Source organism: Alligator mississippiensis, chromosome 5 (assembly GCF_030867095.1).
Source record: "Alligator mississippiensis isolate rAllMis1 chromosome 5, rAllMis1, whole genome shotgun sequence".
NCBI lineage: Eukaryota > Metazoa > Chordata > Crocodylia > Alligatoridae > Alligator > Alligator mississippiensis.
This window is the reverse complement of record NC_081828.1, coordinates 207,496,519-207,514,904: the sequence shown is the minus strand read 5'-3', so window position 1 is coordinate 207,514,904 and position 18,386 is coordinate 207,496,519.

The window sequence follows — 18,386 nt, the reverse complement described above, 5'->3', positions numbered from 1 at the left end:
CCTTCTCCACTGTCACTACAGATCTTTTTTTTTTTTTTCCAAAAGATCTTTTCTACATGGTTTTTTTCTAAAAAAAGAGGGGAAAAAATGATAGCATGCTTGTAACAATCACTGTTGTGACCCAACTCATGACATCACTCTGGGAGAAACCACTGATCCTCGAGGCATAAGGGGCTCCAACAACATTTGTAGACCAGAAGTTAGGAAACATTTCAACTAACATGTGTAGAAAAGCTTTGTTTGACCATACAGTGATATAGAGGATGTGCATTAGACTGAAGACTTCCGATCTCCTTGTCTTTTACCACAAGAATCAGGAGCATTCAATGAGAATGAAAAGCAGAACAATTAAAAAATGATAAAAGGAAATACTTTTTAGACGACATAATTTTAGACTATGGAATTTATTGCCATAGGATGTTGTTGAGGCCAAGAAGTTAACAAGATTCATAGGAACAAGAGATGTATGTGAATAACTGGAATGCTAGAAGAGTTTGGAAGAAATATAAAGCTCCACGATTGGGGTTTAAGCCAGGCTTTTTAGGAGTTATAAAGAGACCTTTCCCTCCCTGCCTTGGAGTACAGATTTTTCTACATCGGCCTGGTAAAGGGTTCCTTGTGTTTTATGCTGAATTATCTGGTGGCAACCACTGTCAGAGAAAAGAAAGACTGGACCAACATGGTCATTTTTACGCCCCTGAAAAACTTCTGGGTTCAGACTCTTCCTAGCTGGGAACACCCCCACCCTCTGCAAGAGTCTTGCTTGAGCACGATGCTTTATTAACTTCTCGGCACAACCTAACTTGGTAAATCTTAAAGATGATCTCACATCCTAAGATTTCCTGTCTGCAGCTACAAAGGCCCTTCACTTTTTAATAATCTCTAAAGCAATGTTCCCAATCAGTAATTGTGTTGTAGGTTTTTGATCCCTAATTTAATAAAAATAAACATATCTGCTAAAACCGACCACTCCAATGCCACCGCTAAGAATGAGCTCTCCACGTACCCTCTTGACATACAGAGTGCTACAAACCTCAGTCGAGGAACGGCAAGGCTAAAATCTAAAGAATGCCTAGACAGATAAAGCTGAACTGAAGAAAGGACTGTGGGTTTGCCGCCTGGTACAAATAAAATCTTAGCACCTAAACCAAAGCCTATTGTGAGAGTACAGCAATTAACCTCAGAGGTTTTTTTAAAATTAGATTCTTGGAATAATGAACTAATAGAAATACCCCAATAGCTGAAGAAGCACCATCACATAATTATGTTCTCTCTCTCCACTAACAAAGCAATTCTGATTTCCTAGAAGTTTTCAAGATGCTACATGCCAGGAAAATAAGATACAATCATCGCTCTTCTAGGAAAGGTTACTGAAAGCAGCTATTTTTTCTACCAGTGTCTAGACTGCCTGGATGATGGCAAGTTTTCCTGCAATATTATTGTATATCTGGAACTTTACAAAATACTCAAAAGTACAAAAAACCAACACAATTACAAAATAAGGGAAAAAAACCCTCCTACCCTCTTCCCTACTTTGATGGGAGCCATGGCTTTCCTTCCAGACAGTAAACTGGCCTTTTGCCCAGATTGCAGATCTTTTATGACAAGTTCCTTAAGGGCCAAATCTAAATACAAGCCAAAAGAAATATGTTTTACAAAGTCACACAAGGATAACTCTGAGCCACGTTCTGATACGAAGCCGATTGTGCACCAGTGTAGCTTCATGGACTTCAACATTCGCCTGATTTGTACAAGAGAAGAAATTAGACCGCATGGTTTTGATACAGGTGTAGCCCGGGTGTACACAGGTTTGTACTTCCCTCTCCAATTGAGGGAATTATTGGCAGGGCAGCGTGCTGTGGATGGACACAACAGCCCAGCAGCCGTCTCCATCCCCTGTAGAGCCAGGTCCAGTTAATCAATTGCTTAACTATATACAGATTTATACACACACACACATATACACATAAATACATATACACACACGCAGATATACACACACCCAATTACCACTTAAAATACAGATGAAGAATAGAACAAACCAGACCAAAGGATATTGATTGGGCAACCTTATAACTCTATTCATATACAGATTATTACTTCAAATTAGTCACATAAACTGTAAGGCACAGTCCACAAATATAATCAGCAGTCCTCAGACTACCTGGGTGCCCTCCAGGGCAGGGGCCCCACTACAGGAAAGGAGGTGGGGGGAAAGAAAAGGGAGAGGAAGACCCCAAAGACTCCTAAGCTCCCCCACTATCACCCAGGAGTGGCCCACGTGGTGCCCCTTCGCAACCCTCGGGGGGTCTCTCCCCTGTGGGGACCCTCTCTCCAGGATAACTTACTACTCCACAGTCCTGGAGGGTTGCCTCTTGTTCTCCAAGTCAAGCTCTGTTCCCCTCTGGGCTTTCCTGCTGCCCAACTCTGCTGCCAATTGTCCTGGCTTAGGGCCACATGCACGGCTGTGTGTAGTGGGCACTTCGCCTTGTGCTAGGGGTTGGAGGCCTGGACAGCCTTGTGCAGCACTGGGGCTCCGTCTGTTCCTGGACCCTCTGGGCAGCGTCATCTGCACTGAGCTACTGCCCCATGTCAGCAGCTGTAGACCCGAGCCACCTCAAGCGGCTCCCAGGGTCTCTCACCCTGCATGCAGTGCCTCCTGCACCGAGCTCCCAGCCTCGTTCTGGGGGTTGAGGACCTGAGCCACCCCTGGGCTCCAAAGATCCTGCTCCATGCACTGGCCTGTGCACCGTGTCTCTGGCTGCACACCAGAGGTTGCAGACCCGAGCCACCTCACGCAGCTCCCAGGGTCTGGACATTGTGCGCCGTGCTGCACCTCGAGATCCTAGCCACTGGAGCCGTGCCCCGCTGCCCGCTGACAGAAGTCTTCAGGGGCTCTTCCTGGGCTACTGCTTCACGCTGCTGAGCAGCTCCCTTCAGCTCTTCTAAGCCTCTCTCTTCTGTCCCCGACGCATCTGCTCCCTGTGATGGGCATGCAGCTCCTTTTATACGCCCCAGGGCTCCACCCCTGAAGTCTTCCGGACTGGACAATTTGCAGTCTTCAATCAGGTCCAGGAGAGCTCTTCTCCCCCTCCCCTCAGGAAAGGGGCGTGATGTTATTTCTCTTGCTGCCTCCTGATTGGTGGATGGGCTCCACCAATCAAAACAGCAGGATCTCAAGCCTGAGATTCAACCCACACTCTGAAAGGTAAGCCTGCTACACAGGTAATAAAACTGTTTCGCTTAAGAAAACTGCAGTCGAATGTTTTCATTGTAGACTCTGCTCTATACAATGAAGTTCATGTCAAGAAAGTGCTGGACTCTGAAAATGCCTCAGCTCTTGCTTGCCTTTGGCATTAGCGCATCCTCCAAAGTGAGTATAATTCTTTAATAGAAGCTCAGTGAGTAAAACAGTACAATTAGCGCATCATGATCTTCATATTGCGACTCATCACTGATAATCACTCATAGGTTTTCAGCACTAAAAAAATTAATTGATCCAAAGCACCATGATGAAAAGAGGAAGATGCTTAATGCCTTCAGTGAGCTTTGTCCCTATTCCCTGGCAGATGTGCAAAGTGAATGTCCCGAAGCAATTTGGCAAGTTAGAGATAAGCTGGGCTGAGTATGCCATGGTGGGAGCAGGCTGCACTGTCCCAAGGGATACCAAAGCCTGTACCCTGCTCTGCATAGTATAGAGCCGACAGCAAGAATGGACCTCTGCCAGATTTCTCGCTTGGCTGGCAGGGCTCCCCAACATCCCTCTACTCAGGGATGCATTGCATACCACAGTTGGGTTTTTGGTAAAGAGATGGCTTGAGCCAGAATATTCAGACTGCCGTTAGGATTTCAACATACTCCAAGTATGAGCTGATCAGCTACAGTGGACTAGGTGGTGTCCATAAAGAAATATTTTAAATATTTCTGCTCATATAATTTTCTGTGCAGATTAAATATGACTCCTAACAAGCTGGCCTCAGAATCAGTCTCAGAGGTCAAGTGCTTCTGCCTTAAGGACTAAAAACCAGGCTTCTTATTTGCCTAGTGAACATCACCAGCATGCAACAACAACAAGAATTAACAAGGATACCTTGAAAATGTTTGTCTGCTGGCATGGGCAGGTAAAATACTCCTCTGGCTACCTGCCCTAACCCATCAGTCTTTTTACCCACCCCTTCCTGGCCCATCTCTCTCACCTACCAGATCCCCACTTCTCTAGCACTCTTCAAATAGCGCCCTTACTAGTAGGTGTTTCTGCCCTACCTGGGCTAGGAGGCATCAGGTGAAAGAACAGATACACTCTAGCTGACTGTGTATGGAGACCCTGGAAAACTACAGCAGCATCTTAGTGAAGCTCCTCTTGCTACCCTACTGCCAAAGTGGCTGGCTGTTTTAATCTCTGGTATTATTTGAGTATTCAGTGTTAAGTGATTCATCTACTTGTATAATTTGGTACTGGATGATAGAGCAAAAAATACCTCTTCCTTTTGTATCGGGTGGGTAAATTGCATTTCTTTCCTCTAGCCCAGCTGCTGTATCTACAAGGAATAACACCTCAGTTGAGGTCAAGCAGCACTTCCACCTTCACCCCTTTTCAGCTTTGTCTAGGCATAAATAGCTTTCAATTGGGTTGGGAACAGCGAGGAAGCACCACTGAGGGAGATGGTGGAGAGATTCTTCCAGCAGTTGCATTGTACATCTCGGGCTGCTCACTGTGCTTACTAGCTGAACTCGACGTAGGAGAGCGTGTAGCCACCATGCACTCCCACAGAGACCTTCTGCCGGAAACAGAAACCATCCCTTACTTTGTGCACAGCTTGTGTAGGCCTAAAATATGCTGCCTGTCCCTGATGAGCTCCATCACACCATTCTAAGGCAAAATCCAATTTAAAACATTGTCTTAATGAGAGAGAAGGAAAAAAATAGTAACTGCTGTGTTTCCATTCAGATGCAGAATGTTAAAGCGGCTACTTCACAACTACCTAAGCTATGGCAGGGAAATTATTTATAGGTAAAGTTCAAAGGTCTTTTATGAGTCTAAAAGCCCATTGAACAAGTGTGATTAAGACACTTCAGTTTCTGTAACCAGTGATCCAGAAGGAAGTAATGTGGCTAGCATCGTCTCTAGCTGCCTTTGACTCCCTTGCCCAAATTAACCTATTCACAGCTGGCATGTGCTGCATGTGAGTTGTATGGCACAAGTCAAGAACAGGACTCCAACTCATAGCTCTAAAGCCAAAGCAGAACATGCTAACTACTCTGCCACTGCGCTCTCCGCTGCATATAAGGGCACGGCTGCACATACATCACAGCTCATTTTGTGTGCAAGTCCTTCCTCTTCTTTCCTCCCCCAATTTCACCTGCTTTCATCTTGGTCTTCTTAAAAGAAAGCAGCAACCTAGTTGGAATTTCTCCCTTGTGAGGCAAGTGTAATTTCTAATTCATAATTGTCTGTTTCCATTCATTGCAGAGGTTTCCCAGCTTCCCACAAAAATGATGCTCTGACGCACTGTATGGACTTGAACTGAGTCCAATGCTAGCAGAAGGAGGGATTGAAGATTATTTTATGTACTGGATAACAGAGCAAATACCAAGATGACAGCCTGAATGATGATCGTCAAGGAGCATTGCACTGAGTGCTTCGGCCCACACAAGACAGCAGGGTCAGATATACTGATTCCCAATGACAAAATGCCCAAACCTTGTGTTTTAACATCAGTAGGAAAACTAAGTCAGCCCCCTACAGCCCAATTCTGATTCTACTTCACTGGTGTAAATAAGTTACCTAAACAGAAGTCAATAGAGTTATTCAGGTACAATAGATAGTATTGTTCCTTTTCATTTGGTTGCTTTTCTGCTACATTATCTTTCCTTTAATCTTCCTTATCTTTCTCCAAAGAAAAATAAAATGAGGAATAAAAAAAAAAAAAAAATGCTGAGAGCTCAGCTTCTTGGTCTCTTTCACTGGATCTCAAGCAGAATTAAACTTGCTGATTTCTGGGGGATAGCCTGCTTAAACACAGATAGCATAATATGGTCCACTATCAGCCTGAGAGCACTCAAAAGTCACATTCAGACATAATGTAAATTGTGGTGTAAAAGTGCAGGTTAAGTGTGAATGGACCAGAAAAAAATTATGTAGGTAATTCTAGGGAATGTGGGAGCGCATCAGTGCATCATTTTATGACCTATTATGTGTGACTCTCTCTACCTATCTAAACTTGTGCTGCTTCTTTCCTGACCTCAAGAGGTTAACTTCTTCCCAGGGGCACTTACTGGTAGCAGGGAATAGATGGGGGGTGTGTGTGTGTGTGTGTGTCTCAAAGGCACATTTGGATTGTCAAGAATCTTTAAGTAGTTCAACCTGAGCTATACAATTGATAGGCTGGAGAAGGTGGTCAGACCAGGAAAACTGGTGCTATGTTGTCTAGTAACCGAGCAACAGAGGATTTAGTGGGATAATTTGATCATCCAAGTAGAATGATCTTGGCAAAGAAGACTGGACTGAAAGGAAGGGTCTCTCGTTAACTATTTCAGGAAGAGAAGGATGGAGATTGAGAAGACAGCAGGAGCACAAGCAGCAAACTGGCTGCTGAAGTGAGAGGGAATTCATGATTCAGAAGAGGACAAGAGAAGAGAAAGGATCCTGGATCTCTTAGGAAACTCAAAGTTATACACAAAAGATGTACAGGAGTAGTGAGGAAACTAGGCCAGGAAATGTGGATGAGCATTTGTACATTTCTTGTGCTATCCCAAATAAAGAGTGTAAAAACTGTATTTTAGGGCAGCTAGACCTACAGGGTCCTACTCCCATGAAGGGATGGAATGGTAGAGTGCTGAGAGCCTACTGAGAAATCATAAAAAAATCCCCACCATAAAATACATAAAAATCCAGTGGGTCTAAACTCAAACACAGCAGACTGAGGCATGTCCAGCAGAGGTTGCATTATCAGAACTGATTAAGCAATGGCAAAACTCACACAACTTACACCAGGGGTGGGCAAAATATGGCCCACAGGGCCCCTAAAAAATTAATATTTCTCTGCCTTTGGTTCCTGTCAAAAATGACAGGAACCAAAGGCAGTAGGACCCAGGGGAAGCCTGCCAGGCTCCAACAACAGCAGGGCCCACCTGGCCCCGCCCCCCCAGCCAGAAGCCCCAGCCAGGGCTTCTGGCCTGGGAGCATGTGGCTGCCCCACGCTAGAACCGCAGGTAAGTAGGGGAGAAGGGCAGGGGGGACCCCAGGCAGGGAAGGAGCATGGGGAGGAGGGAAAGCAGCCCCTTCCCCACCCCATGGCCAGCGCCCCGCGCTGCAGCTGCTCGTAACCTGCGTGGGGCTGCCTGTGCCTGCTCCGGACAGCCCCACATGGGCTGCAAGCTGCTGAAGCATGGGGTGGAGGAGGGGTCACTTTTCCCCACGTGCTCAGCTTTTCCCTGGGCTCCTTCCCTGCCGGCCTGTGCCTCGCTTTGGGCCCCACTGGTGCTGGCCTTGGGACATTGGTCCCAAGATGGTGACCAGGGGTTGGGGCACCTGTCAAGGGGCGGGGCTACCCATGTGGCCCTCGACAGCCTGCCAAAACTGGGCAAGCAGCCCTCCACCCGAAATAATTGCCCACCCCTGACTTATACCAATATGACAGAATAGAAAGTACCAAATTGGCATGAAGACAAAACCCATCACCTATTGGAAGTGGATACGCTTCTCTGAAGTCATTAAGATACATTGTACCCACTTACCCCATAATCAGACATTAACCCCAGGAGGGCTGGGGGGTAGTGTGGATGAAGGATTCCTGCTTTTTAACCTACACTTCCCTGATAGTAGGAAAGGTAACTACATCTCTACATAGTCCTGTTAACCCCAAACATTCAAAATCATTAGCTGGGGCCAAAAGAATTATGACATGAATTCAAATGTCATGAGATTTAACAATAACTGTAAATTCTGGTCACTCTATATTGAGCTTCAGGTTTCTCAGCCTTTTGGATATACTCTGGTCTAATTTCCTACCTTATGTTTGCAACAATATAGTCTAGAAACTTGTCTTCTAACAATGAAAGATGAAAGGTGCAGACGGAAGAGCAGCTCCTTGTTGTAACTCATGGCACTTTGGAGGAAGCACTGTGAGTTACAAAGATCCCCCAGACCCAACAGAAGCTCGCAGTTCAGTCTGGGGTGTTGGGGAATCCAAATGCTGGCTGTGAGCCTGCACTTGGTCTCCCCTTGCAACCTCCCACCTCCTCCTTCCTCCCTTCCAGGCCCAGTACTGGTTTCAGAATGGGAGAAGGGGGAAAAGGAGCAGAGGGAGCTCATTCTGGGGGGGTGCCGAGCTGGAGTTGGAGTGGGGTGGGTGGATTGGAGCCTCCCCACCTCCAATCCACCAACCCTACTCTCTAGTGCTGTCTGAAAAAAACCCAGACTGAACAGCTCTAAGGCTGGGAGGTGGTACAGACACAAGTTACTGAAGATGCTGTGTTTTGGAGTGTCTTCATCTGAACTGTCATGCAATAAGGATTCAGATTTTCACAGGATTTGGCTCTTTTGAAGCACTCTGCAGCTATGTACTTCTGTTTGGTCATGGCTGTAGACCACTTTCAGGGGCCAGATTGAGTGAAAACTGTCACTTCTGTCTTAGCCTGAAGTTCCTATAATCACAGGACTCCATGAGCTAGCACACTTGGAAAGCAAACCAAATGTCACAAGATAAATGGTATAATGTTCAGGTCAGTCATGTAAGCTGTGAACGTACACTCGGTGCAAAACCAATGCAAGGTGCACTGCTTTGCCAATGACACCCATTTCTATGAGTTTATTGCACTGGATGTGATTCCCTACTCACTCAGATGACTGTAGTAACTTGTTTGCTATCAGCAAATTTGCTCCAGTGTAAAGGAGATGAGGGAGAAAAGTCAGCCATGATGTGCAACTTACCTCTCTGCCCATTACCATGTGAAGGGCACTAACTATATTTTTCTAATTTTGTGTCCTGGCATGCGGGCAGAACAAATTGCTTTGCTTTGTGTTTTGCAGGGGTTGCTAGTTTAATAAAAGCAAACTGTAAAAACCCTGTGTGAGCCTATGCCATTACTAAGTAGCGTGATCCAACTCATTGGCCTATTGGACATGCTGTGGAAGGCATTAGGACCTAGAAAATAACCACACCACACTCTTGGAAGACAGCTGCAGGCTCTTCCTGTTCTGCTCTGTAAGTGATCCATCTCATCACACAGATCTGTTCATTATGGATGCAATTGCTCAAAATATGTATTACTTTCTGTCACACAGATAAATACAAAAGAGACTTGCAGTTGTGTTGTTAACCTCTCAGCTCCCAGTTTAATCCTATCTTGTGCAAATGCAGAATACTTAGGGGCAAATTCTAGTCCACCTAGTAAGCACCTTAGTGGACTTAAACACTTAGGGGACTTTCACACATGCTTCAATGCATCCTACAATGAGTCTCCTGGAGCATAACGCTCCAGCATGCTACAGCGTCTCGTGTATTCAGCACCCCCACTTTTCAAAATGGCGGCAGGGGCACTTTAATAAAATAATCAAATGAGCTTTAGTCATTGACAATGCGTAGGGGGCGCACACGGGTGCACATGCACCCCCAGAGATTGGTGATGCACCCCCTGAGACTGGCTGCCACCGATGGTGCTGGCGGCATCTGTGGGTGGTTGCCAACCACTGGTCAGTGCTTGCCATCACCCCCCTCCTGCTGCCGACAGCGCTGCAGCCACCTCTGGGTGGTCCCCACCCTTGTTGTCAACATCAGCACGGCCACTTGCAGGCAGTCCCCACTCACCACTGCCATGCCCCTGCTGCCACCACCACCTGCAGGCAGTTGCCTTCTGAGGCTGGGGGTGCACAGCATGAGGCATTCATGGCTTTAAAGTGCCCCTGCTGCCATTTTGAAACGCAGGACACTGAATACACGAGATGCTGCAGGCATTTTAATTAGAGCAGATCCCAAGAGGCATTCTAATTAAAATGCCCCCACCCCTGCCCACCAACCTGGAGCATGTGTATAGGTGTCCTTACATGTGATTGTATTCCACTTTGCTTGAGTCCTTGAAAAATAGCTAATGCAAGAAGTGGATGGGTCTTTCTGCTTACTGCTTTTTGTGAGTTAGTTTTAAAGGTAAGACGAAGGCAAATTACAAAGCAAGTACTCCCATTAATGTTTTTTCAAGGACTTGAGCAGGGTGGAAAAGGATCACACTTAATAGGGGAAATAAAATGCAGCTCTTAAGACCTGACTCTGCTTGGTGTGATGGAGACAAACCAATGTATGTTTATATTTCCCTAGAGAATATATTTTCCTCTCCTCTATTTGTCTGTGGTTTACATTATCATTTGCTAATGAGAAAGGATCTGATACGCCTGATTTAAACTCCTGTAATGGGAAGAGAAACTCCCCTCAAGGCGGTGGTCTGAGTCACCATTGTCTTGGACTTTGAACAGCCATTTACATCAAATTGGCTTCATTTTGTACGCACTTCGCATAGAGGTAAATGACTATGTGAAGTTCAAAGCCGGGAAGAGAGGCCCCATGGATTTACAACAGTGAAAGACTGGTTTGGCAGAAGAATCAGACCCAACAAAATGCTTTTCACCTTGATCTGTTGCTTTGAGATCTTTCTGCAGTTCCCTATCAAATATGAATGTCACAGCTCAACCACTGAAAGGATAAACAAGACAGCTATTCCTCTGTGCTGCTTCTTAAATATGCATCATTGGAGCCCAAACATGGAGTTGAAAATACAAAACTTTTTTTTTTAAAGATATAAGGAGGTGTACACAGTTCAGGCCACATCCTCACCTGGCCTAAGCCAATAGAGCTACGTTGGCTCATCTGTTCCAAGGGATTTATTACCAGTTTTGAAGCCAGACCTGCTGTGCTGTCCCTTCCATACTACAGCATCCAATGCGCAGCACTGAGGCATCTTTAAGCTACACCTGTTTGACACCAGCTGCCTTCAGTGTTCAGAAATCACAATAAACTTCCCCACCATTGCTGTATCTAGTAAAGTCCTATATATCCTGGGATGATTTCAGGCATTTGCTTACTTGTTTCCACACACATTTAGGGTTAAGTTAGATTTCAGTGGGTGCGTACTAAGTCAACTTAAAATAAGGTGACTTAAGTCTACTTAAGCCACACTGGAGTATACATACACATATACAGCTCCTTAACGTGGTGGCAACCATCTTGGGAGCTAAATCAACTTAATGACTTAACCACTAAGACTCAAGAGAATACATTTTAGAGGTGTATTATCTTGCACCACATATAAATGGACTCTGCTCCACATATGTGTGTATACTCTGAGAGTTAAGTTTCCTTTAAAAAGTTAAGTCAGCTTAACTGTCAGACAGTCACTACATGTGTACACACCCAGTTACACAACTCGGCTCCTATTGACTTTAGTGTAGTGACATTGGTTAAGCAAAGAGAAGGATTTGATTCATATTGCAAGGTATCAACTGCCACATAGATCACTTAGGCTAGGTACAGATAGTCAAAAAGCCTGAGGCTGAATCAATGCAGTCTTTACAGATTACTCTAAATTGCACAGGTTAAATTGAAACAGAAGTGAACAGACATTTACCTTTGACTTACGAAATGCAGCCACATGCCTTCAGTAGCTCAGACCAGAAGCCAGAGGACACTAGAGCAGGACTCTCTGACTGTATGTTCATTTCCTCTTCCTGCTGCCCCTAAGATCTCTGGGATTTGCAGTCCAGATTTACAACAGTAGCACTCTGCAAGGTTGCTCATCACTTCCTCTTCCTGCTTCCAGGTGTCTCTGGGATTTGTAGTCCACAGTTGCAGGCAGCAATAAGTTTGAGCAGGGGAAGGGGTTTAACCCCTCTTCCCTGGCCCCAGACCCCAGCTGCAGCTTGCCCCACAGGGCAATCATTTCCCCTCCTTGTAGACTGGGCTGTATCCACAGCTGGTCCCCCCCGCCCCCCGCCCCCTTTGTCAGCCAGCCCTCACTGCTCCAGCTAGAGAGCAGAGGGGCAGGGCCAACCCTGCTCTGCTCCAGCAGACAGTCCAGCCCAGGGCTGCAAAACCATGGAGGACTCCGATTTAACTTGAGCCAGGAAGGGGCCTGGGACAGAAGTTTCATAAACTGTTTTGACCCAAATCAGTTAAGTCTGATACTACATTCAACTAGGTTTATCTTAAACCAGTTTCAGCCATTTTGAAACTGGTTTATGTGCACTGAACTTCTGTTCTGTTACAGGTTTAAACCAGTTTCTGATCACTTAAACCGGTTTATGTGTAATTTCTGTCCCTAGCCTTACTGTGTAAAGTAGAGGCTAGTAAATGTAAGGATGATAGAGATTGTAATGGAATCTGAATTCACTGCCTTAAACCAAGCAACCCACATCTGTAAAAGCTGCGTCTGCAAGTCCAGGAACAGAACTGGATGCTAGAAAGACCCAAACCTTATTCATCCCTTGGGAGCCCTAAAACACTAAGCCAGACACAGTTTGAGATTTTCCATTCCACTCTATAATTATTAATTTAGAAAAATGTTTATGAAAACAGAGAAAAAAACCCTCTAGATGGAAAAGCAACAGCAAAGAGTAAAGGAGAACAGACTTGTGGCTAAGGCCTGGGGCTGAAATCCAGTCCATTAACTTAATGTTGCCACAGACTTCCTGTGTGACTTCAGACAAGTCACCTAGCCTATATGTGCTACTGTTCCATGTATGTAAAACGGGGTTAGCTCTTTCTCTTGCATTACCACTTGAATGCTTGCTAGATGGTCAGATGCTGTTGTAATGATAAACTATATAATAACCTCAATATAGGAGGCTGAAAAAAATAAAGCCATCCATAATGTTCAATATCTGTTGTCATCACAATTCATCCTCTAACAAGATAGGCAATTTTGACCCAAAGGGAGAATTGCTGATTTACAATAATATTTTTTATTCTATCTAGCTAAGGGCATATTTGTTATCTAGTGATGCGATCTAGAAATGATGGGAAAGGCTCACTTTGGGAAAGGCTTTGTTTATTTCTTCCACAATCTTGTAACTTCATTCTCTTAATCCATTCCCTGTTGTTCCTTCATCTGGACTGAAAGTCTGTGTTTAATGTTCAAAAGCTAATTTAAAGGGAAAAAAAACTAAGAACTGGAACAAAGGGTAGCTCTGTCTGGTACCTCTTTCCAGCCAAAGAACTCTTTAATAACATACCATTAGACAAATCCCTGGCCTAGGGGTTTGTTACAGAGGTTTTGGATTCCTACCAGAATTTTTTGTCTTCAAACCTGTATTGTCTGAATACCACTAAAAAAAAAGGACCACTCAGTGCAGTCAAAAGGTTTTGCAGCTTCAAGGAATTCCATATTGTCGGTGTGATGCATAATTGCTTGTTGTCTAGAGAGCTATTAGATAAAAGCTAGTGCCATATTAAGCAATATATTTAGGGCTGAAAACACTATAGTCATATGCAAACTGAGTGGATAAGCCCTGAAATTCAAAGCTGTGGGTTTTTTTCCTTTAATGTAGATGATTAATGAATTCTGTCTCACAAAATAAAGAGGAAGATTTAATTCTTTTTTTAATTAATACCAAGGTCAAGTCAATAATTGTAGGATACATACAAAATAAAACCCTCGGAGTCCTATTATTATTACAGGTTCAGATGACTCAAATGTTATTATTTCCTTATTCTGTTACCAGCCAAGAAAACCACTGATGGCCACATAGAGCTCTGCAAATCTCAGCAGTTTTGGTTCCCATCTAGGTTATGCAGCAGCCATCGTGTTGACATAGCTTACCAGTTCTGTGCTAAGTGTAGACAGAGCAAAGCATGTTTTAAAACTTATTCCTGAAGGACTCTGTATGATCCAGAACTATACTTCACTTCTGATCTACCCTGCAAGACTAACCTGAACGCACAGCACGTTGTACTCTACCTTGTTGAAAGTGAGTTCCTGACAGGACAGCATTTCATGGCATAAACTGGACTTCAGTGCATCTGCGGTGAGGAAGCTTTCCTTTCAGGTATGGAGGGAGAAAAGAGACTGGTTCTACAGATGTGGATCTGCAGAGTTTCCTTTGACTGTTGCTCAAAGGAAACAAATTGAAAGCAAGTCAAAGAGGCCAAAAAATGTGAAGGAAAACTCAGCTAAAAGCACAGAATCTTGTATATTTGTGAGTCGGATCATGAATTCCTTGTTGCCCTTGACGTACTTAGTGCAAAGCTCGACACATATATACTCTCCTAAAATATCAGTGACTAGTCTGAGACTGGAGGGCTGGGGGTTTGTCTGGCCGGGCTCGAGGCCTTTCAATGAAAGGGGCAGAGTCTAGACTGCTCTGTTGCTACCTTACGCACTTCACACTTAATTCTTCATTATACTAGTGTTCATCAGGAGTAACTCCAGAGAAGGAATGGAGCTACCCTGGTTTTCAGCCAGGGTAAGTGAGGAAGGAGTCAGGCCCCTACAGACACGGATCATCACTTCTGAGGCGAGTAAAATGACAGGGTGAGCATTGTCAAGACTAAGCTAAAATGACAGGGCCCAATTCTCCATAGTGCAACCTGTGTGATCATATATACTACTGCAGAGAGTGTGCAGAGAGCTAATATTTGGATGCGTGGTGAGTGCTTGAGGTGCTTTGTATCCACGTACGCAGGAGACGTTGAGACTATAGGGAACTTTTATGTATGGTCTGATTAGCACGTGTCAGAGCAGACTCTATTAATAGAGTAATAATTCATAATATTAATGAGTCTGCTGGAGCGTTTTAATCAGAACACTTCAGCATGTTGCAGCGTCTCGTATTCAGCATCCCATGTTTCAAAATGGCAATGGGGGTGCTTTAACTAAAGCTCATTCAACGAGCTTTAGTGAAGCCCCCCCCCATTTTGAAACATGGGACACTGAATACACAAGACGCTGTGGGCATTTTACTTAGAGCAGCTCCTGATAGCTGCTCTAATTAAAACACCCCAGACCACCTGTATTAGCTGCTCTAATTAAAACGCCCCAGACTATAGTGTTTCGCCTACTATCAACCCTTTAGAAAGGACACATAAGTAATATATTAAACAGGATTTTAGGGCTGGTCTCCACAGTCTGTGCATGTCCTAAACTGGTTGAGTCACATCAGTGAAATCTTCTTTGTACTGACTCTTTAAATCAACTCAAGGCAATCACAAACTGAATGAATATTAGGGTGTTCCCGCAGGGGAAGGGTTGAGCACAAACTGCTTGCCAGCCAGTCCTTGTTTGCTCTTTTGGTGCTCACTGTTTCTTTTGGAACTTGAAAATCAGGCATCTTCCCCCTTAGACATTGTTCTTTTCCATATTGTCAGACGTGGTTCACTTCCAAGGCAAAAGCATCATCGGTATCAACACAGCTGTGACAATCTCATTTATTTCATTAGTACTTATGCTGATTAGGTGGGTAATTCTGGAGTGGGAGAACATAATCTACCACCCACAATAATCATGATTAGTGTGGTTTATTTACATTTCTCTCCAATAAAATGGAGGACTTTAACACACACATACTTGCAAGGCTGAGGACAGTGCTCATTGGAGTCTATCCAATAGTAAGGCAGGTATTGCTTGAAGTTGGAATGTCTCAGCTTAGTTAGCTTTACTCTAGAGTAAGAGTTTGAACCCATTCTGCTGTCAGAGAGAACTAGATCTCAAAGCCAATCCATTTTGACACGAGTTTTATTTAATTAAAACTACCAGTGAGAAAGAGAAATGCCGGCACTGGATGGGGGTTAGATTAATCAGCGGATCCTCCCTTAGTAGCAGGATCCCTCTCCCACTCCACTTACACCTTGTTGTTCTTCACAATTTATATTATGATCAGTAAATTCCTTATAGCCCTGAAAACTAAACCATCCTCCAAAGCTACTAACTGTTATCTTTAAATTAGCCAAAGAGGTCACTGTTGAGTAAGGTTAGACAGAGGCGTGGAAGGGTAACTCCGTGGCTGGGACAGTAACAGGCATACAGGACAGTGCAAGCTGCTATCATGCCGATCGCAGTGGTATGATCAGCTGCTGCATTGGTGGTAGTTAGTTTTGCCACTGCTCTCTTGGTCTCCCTGCTTCAGTTATGCTACCGAGGTTCGATAGTCCCACACACTACTCAGAGAGCTGAGAGTGGTAGGCCAAGTCTGATGTGTGGGATAGAGAAAGCCAGAGGAGAACAGAAGGTGTAAAATGCCATTGGCAGGGTAGTATCCTCATAAATGCCATGGCATGTTATTGCTATCCCATATTTCACTGAGATTATGGCATAGATTAACCTGAAACTACAACCATTCACCACATACCAAGGTAATCCCTGTTCACTTCTTGCCTTCACTCCCCAGATAAATAAAGGTGTTGGGGAATAGATCCATGAAAAATAACTGAGATTGTGCAGTCATTCAGGTGCCGCCCATAAAGTCATTCCATAGGGGTATTCCAGTATATATGGCTATTATACACATCCAGATATACAATCCATCTGGGTAACGACAATTTGGTTTGGAGCCAGATTCAATACAGGTTCATTCTAGACTGTATACTAGTTTCCTGACCCCGAAATTCCTGTATTCCTGACTGTATACTAGTATTCCTGAGCCCAAAAATACTGGTGTTTGAGGCTTGCACGGATGACATCTTTGATTCCATTGAGCTCTCTCTCTTGTAATTAAGAGCACTGCATATTTAGTCACAACATTCTCAGAGTTTACCAAAAAAATATTTGGTAATCAGGTTACTTTGAAAATCAGTTTATTTTTTCCATTGCATTCTTCATCAGTGTCCATTAGCAAAACTCATTCGGACATATGGTCTAATGAAATACAATTCTCATCTGTCCTGCAAAGCTTTATATAAGGTGGATGGTATAACAATCCATCACTGCCTAACCAGAGACTGACACACTAAACTTGTGTTTGTACAGTAGCTTGCACAGTGAGGTCCTGACCCGGGAGCGGGGCTCCTTGGTGGGTGTTACTGCAAAACAAATACATCTATTAATTAATTATTAACCTTCCATAAGTTACAAGTGCACCTTTAGTATAAAGTATGATCATGTGACTGTATGCATTTGCACACAATACTCATACTTCAAAATGTATATTTTGGTATACCTATGTACTTCTGTAATTCATGCTAAACGCATGTGTGCATAGCCCCTAGCACATGTCACATTTAAGATATGATTAACCAGTTCATCACATCTTAAGTAGTTACCTGGCCAGATGCTAATGCAGTTAATGGTGTGATAAAACAAGGAACAAAATAAAGTTATTGCACAGGATATTGCACAGAACAGAATGTGTAATAACTTTGTGGCTGGTTCCTATCATGCCATTAGTTGAAGAAGTGGCCAGGCTGGGGCTCAGCCTCAGGAGTACACTATATCCTATCATCTGATCCACATGGTGCACCCCTGTGGCTGGGAGCTCAGGTCAGCTGATAGGGCATAGTACACCCATGGCAATACGGCATGGAGGGATCTGGTCTTCATTCCTGCATGTGGCATGGGCAGAAGCACAATTGTGGGGCACACTGGATCCCATTGCACATCTGTGGGGGCCTTGTTCTCCTTCTAGTGGTTGGTTAATCTGAGGGGGTTTTGAGTCTGTCTCAGGACTCAGTTCTTTAGCTCAAAGGGCAGAAGTTTGTGCTTTTAGCACTGTAGCTCCCCACCCCACTAAATTAGAGACACATGCATGCAACATATATCAAACACAAAGGAACCAATCCCGTGACATTCCAGATTTCATACATGACATAGTTTTCAATGTTTAATTCTTTTTACAAGGATACTTAGAGCATCTCAGAATGCAGTTTAGATTGATATGAAAGCCTTTAGTTCTTTATCCTTTTGTACTGTGCTGTAATACTACGTTCAGTTCAAATAAAAGTCAATCCTTTCTTAAAACAAGTCACAATTCCATTGAAGCCATGTCTGTCTGTCTGCAGGAGCAGATTTTGATTTACTTACAGGCTAGAGGGAGGTCGTAACTGAGGACAATGCGTATTATTGAATACTGCCATGTAATAGAAGGCCTTGAGCTCAGGAGGAGATCAGAGCCCTGGTGAAATAAGGGCAATGCCACTCTGGAAGGAACTCCTAAAACCTTTTATAAGCTGCATTTAATTAAAAGAAAATGAAACATACAGCAGCTGATGCAAGAATCGTGCATTTCTATATCCCACTCAGTGAATGAATCATTTCCCGGTCCTCCTTTCCGAACCAAAAATACCTTGCAGTTCACAGAGTGTCTTAGATTTTTAAGGCTGCAATGAACCATTATGATAATTTACTCGGCTTCTAGGATAACATAGGGAATGCTCATCCCAATAGAAGTATCTGGTATCACTAAAATGATT